Raw genomic sequence first — 4,828 nt, 5'->3', positions numbered from 1 at the left:
GCTTGTAATTGGTATAATGGTAGTTGTGTCGTCGCTTGTAATTGGTATAATGGTAGTTGTGTCGTTGCTTGTAATTGGTATAATGGTAGTTGTGTCGTTGCTTGTAATTGGTATAATGGTAGTTGTGTCGTTGCTTGTAATTGGTATAATGGTAGTTGTGTCGTTGCTTGTAATTGGTATGATGGTAGTTGTGTCGTCGCTTGTAATTGGTATAATGGTAGTTGTGTGGTCACTTGTAATTGGTATAATGGTAGTTGTGTGGTCACTTGTAATTGCCGTAATTGTAGTAGTTTCGTCGCTTGTGATTGGCGTGTTCGTAGTTGTGTCGTTGTTTGTGATTGGCGTGTTTGTAGTTCTGTTGTTGGTTGTAAACGGCGTAAGTGTAGTTGTGTCAATGCTTGTAATTGGTGAAATGGTGGATTGTCCGTTGCTGGTGCTTGTGGTTTGTGTTCTAGATGTCAATGTGTGATCTGAAGCAGGTGTAGTGTTTGAATTTGTGGTCTCACTAGTGTTGGTGGGTTGGCTTGTCTCAGGGCTTGTAGTGGACAGCGTTGTACTGCTGGTTGGAGCTGATGGAGAGTCAGTTGGGCTGCCGGTGGTAAAGTAACTGTCATTTATGGTGCTGCTGACTGCTGCTGTGGAGGTACTGGACTCAGTAAAGGGCTGGGAGAAGGTAGTCTCTGCATGGGTGGAGTCTGGTTCCATAGTAGTAGATTCTGCAGTGGCATTTTCTATAGTTACAGTAGCTACTGAGGCTGTGAAGTGCTCTGTAGTGGATGGTGGTGAAGTTACAAGACTGCTGCTCGGATTTGAACTTTCAGTTAAGCTCATGTGTGATGTTGCAGGACTGGTGGATGTCTTATCAATCATTCCTCCATCGGTGGAGACATTTTGTGTGATGGGATCTGTTGTTGTCATTCCTGCAGAAAAAATAAAGCACAAAAAGAATCAATGTGTGCTGTACAGCATTAGAATAAGAATATAGAGGTGGTGGATTATTATAGGTCTGCTGCTGCTGTGTGGTGAAATTGAACCAGACATCTAAGATGGTGCCAGGTAGCTCACCTTGTAAAGTAGGGGGAAAATGACTAAGGCTGAGTACTTACTATAGCTGCTAGTGGCCCTTTGCTGGTGGTACATGTCCTTCCCCCTCTCTACCCCTTTCCTGTGTAACATTAGAGTACTGAATAGTAAATTAAATAAAAAAGCCCCAAAAGTACATTTAGAAAAAAAAAAACTGTGGACCATAATTTAGAAACAATTAGCCAAAATACACTAAAGTGCTCCAAAGAGATGAGAGATACTGAGAGTTGATTATGCGGGTCGTAACGACAAGCAACACCTTTCACATACAAGTAATCATTTGATCCATTGTTAACATACAAATACTCATTATAACTGCATTAAGCTGTGTAACATCCATATCACAGTCTAGCAGCTTACGATATGCATGCTAATTACTGATGGAAAAAAAAAATGCATTAATTAGCATATTTCCATGTCAATATACTAATATAATCACATACTTTCATTAACATCAAATGGGAACCTTGAACACTAGCTTAGTGTCTTTCTAAAGGAAGCTTGCTGTGTACTGTGATGTTTGTGTAATTTTATGATTTTACTCAAATTTGCCAAATACCAACATATTTGTCCACTATAATGACAGGAGGTAAGAACAAAAGTTCATTTTCCCCAGTACTGCTGCTGTTAGTCTTTAATTTATAAGAGGACAACTTTTCCAACATGTGATATTGCAAAAATCTTAGTAGTTTCAGCTCTGATGACAGACCGTTAAATGTATATTTACATTTTTATTTAAGAGATTGTGTCTTGAATAAACATTTAACATTGGGTGCGCATAAGTAGACAAAAGGTGTGATTCGGCAGTTAAAAAACAGGTAAATGTTTACAACACAGAAATCAAAAGTGCTGCCAACTTAATTTGAACTTCTTAAAGGAAAGAGCTGCCTTCAGTGTGGTGATGTGAGGCCTGTTCCCATTTAGCCTGCTCCCATTTAGCCTGATCCCACTCTCCGCTTTGTATTTATGAGGGAAGAGAGGGGGCCAGAGGGCAGCTTCACCAGCCGTACAAACAGTGGGAGCTGAATAATTGCATTGAATAGTTATATTCTAAACCCGGATATATGACTGACAGGTGGATGCCTTGCACAAAGAAAAATTTCCAGGAAGTAATTGCATATTGTAAGAATAACCAACACAGACATTACACCTTGGGCGTGATTTGGATACTTTCTGTGTACACGGCCCTTTGTGACCTTATCTCTTTATCGTTAAGTATCATAGACTCATTTCAAAATGAACCACCTTGTGACGACAATGACAAATCGAAAATTGGGAACAGGAATAAGATAGTAAGAAATCAACAATGATTGTGGAAAGTTGGGAAATACATATAAAGTCTCATATAAAAATAGTTGTAGTGTTCATACAGTCAAGGAGTGGCAGTGAAGTAGTTCTGACTACATGTTAAGTAGCATAGCATGAGATCATTGCTCTAAAACACATGCATGAATGTATGACTCGTTGGTCTTGATTAAGACTTAAGGGAAATAGACTTATCTTACTGGATGACCGAAGATCAAGATTAAAACCTCTTCAATCAGATCCAGCCAGCGCTGTCTTTAGCCCTGTGTTACATTTTAGAAGAGTAACAACTCTGAAGACTTTTTTAAGGAATTACTAAGTTGTAGGTCAGGCATTTAATTTCATCCCTGCATACTTTACATTCTGTAAAATGTCAAAGGTCAAAGTTTTTTCTGATTCTTAAAAGAAAACTTTTAGCAGTTATTTAGATTCCTGGTGCTTTATAAAAACTGGGCAGCCAGCTCCAGTATACTCTCAATCCGTCATTCTGTAGATTTAGCCAGGTGTATGTGGTTGTGTGTGTGTGTGTGTGTGTGTGTGTGTGTGTGTGTGTGTGTGTGTGTGTGTGTGTGTGTGTGTGTGTGTGTGTGTGTGTGTGTGCGCGTGTGCGTGTGCGTGCGTGTGTGCGTGCGTGTGTGTGTGTGTGTAAAAGTTAAAGTCATTTAATGTGAAGAAAATATTGTGATAACTACGGAGTTTACGATTGTTAATTACTAAAGTAGGGAATCCCACGAGAAGTTTATGAAGGTAAAATCCTTCCCTGTAAAAACACAATAATCATTCTTACTCTCTTCTCTTTGGCTAACACAAAAATGACTCCTGAAATTAAAAAGTTCTCATAAAGATTAAAAACAGAAGCTCACTCCAACAGACGGATGAAAGTTGGTACCTTTGATTTAGTAACCCAAATTGCTATATTGTTCGAACCATATCATTCAAGAAGAGAGAGATAAATATCTTGGCAGCATTGATGAGTTGTGAAATCCAATGAAATCCCAATCAGTAAACTAGTGTCACGCTTATCACCTACTTCTTTTGCAGCACGATAACAAGTAGGACGCAACAGAGAGGAAGAATGGCTTTCGTTTGAAGTCGAACACGACCAGTGGAAAAACAAATATGAGAGTTTGTTTAGGTATGTTGACATACTAAAGTTTCCTAGAATATTATTAAGCTAGATTCTTGATATGAGCATTACAATGTCATTAACAATGAGTAAAGGCTGAGTTTTTTTTCCATGTAGCCTTCACATGCAATGATTGCTGGCTAATTGAAGAAGGCTAAAGCTGATATGATATGTATCATTCTGAGGGATTCCTGATATACCAACAAGTCATACCTAAAGTAGATAATGATCGTGAGAAAATGTTGAGTCTGATTATGAAAACAAGTGATGAACAAAAGCGAAATAAGAATATTAGCTTGCATGGAATTAATATTAACAAACAAAAAGGTACACTCTATTGCTTCCACTTTTAAAGGTCAGTGCTGCTTCTCTATTTCCATTTACATAGACATTTGAGCCATATACAACATACACTAAATCAAATGTGAAGTTTTACAGATAATCTATGACAGCCAAAGAATGATACAACAAAAGATACAACAATTTACTTTATGTCCAAACTTCAACACATGTCTTAGACTTAGACTTAATCAGTAGTCAGAGGCCCTATTCCTTTTTTTGTCTTTCACAGGGCTGATATTCAATCTTCTGTTATTAAAGAATTTGGGTTACCCCTACTGGAAAAGCAATGAAACCCGTATGAGACAGTGTAAACCAACAGTTTGTGTACTATACTTGAAATAATGGAGTTATTAAGAGCACACTTTGCATTGCACGTCTCACAAAAAGCCTTGTCTCTAAGGACTTATCCTACAGCCGGATAATCCCCTGCAGACACAAAAGGGATGACTGGGTCAGACCAGGTGACAAGTGGGTCTAAGGTCGGCATGCAAACATGTATTCAGAAGGATGTGGATAAGAAGATCCGGCTCTACCAACCTTTGGTCCAACATTCTTCTTTGGTATGACAATCTCTAACTGTACTGAAGCCCCCTAAAGCTGCCACGCCTTTCCACCTCTGTCTTTCTCAGCATTGACATCAAGTAAGGTGTATTTGTTGCCAAGGAGATGTATGTTTCTAGCTGTAAAAGCCAACAGTCAGAAAGACGTTAGTGTTGATGCTTGTGTTGCAGTGCAGTGCCGCACTTCAGAGGATTTCTATTCATGTAAGACGATAGCACTCCTGTGTAGTACCTGCTCAAAAAGTGACTGTCAGATCCAGTTTCCCAACGCACGCCCTCAACTTCCCGTTCACACTGCCACTACTCCAGAGCCTGTATTCATTACACACCATAATGATTCCTGTGAAGTACGGAGAGCTGTAGACAAAAATGATCCTGGCATCTCAATGTTGCGTTAAATATTTTTGAATGT

Source organism: Notothenia coriiceps, unplaced genomic scaffold, assembly GCF_000735185.1.
Source record: "Notothenia coriiceps isolate Sejong01 unplaced genomic scaffold, NC01 NC01_scaffold00011603, whole genome shotgun sequence".
NCBI classification, from domain to species: Eukaryota; Metazoa; Chordata; class Actinopteri; order Perciformes; family Nototheniidae; genus Notothenia; species Notothenia coriiceps.
The sequence above is the reverse complement of the archived record's forward strand: the minus strand, read 5'-3'. Positions refer to the sequence as shown.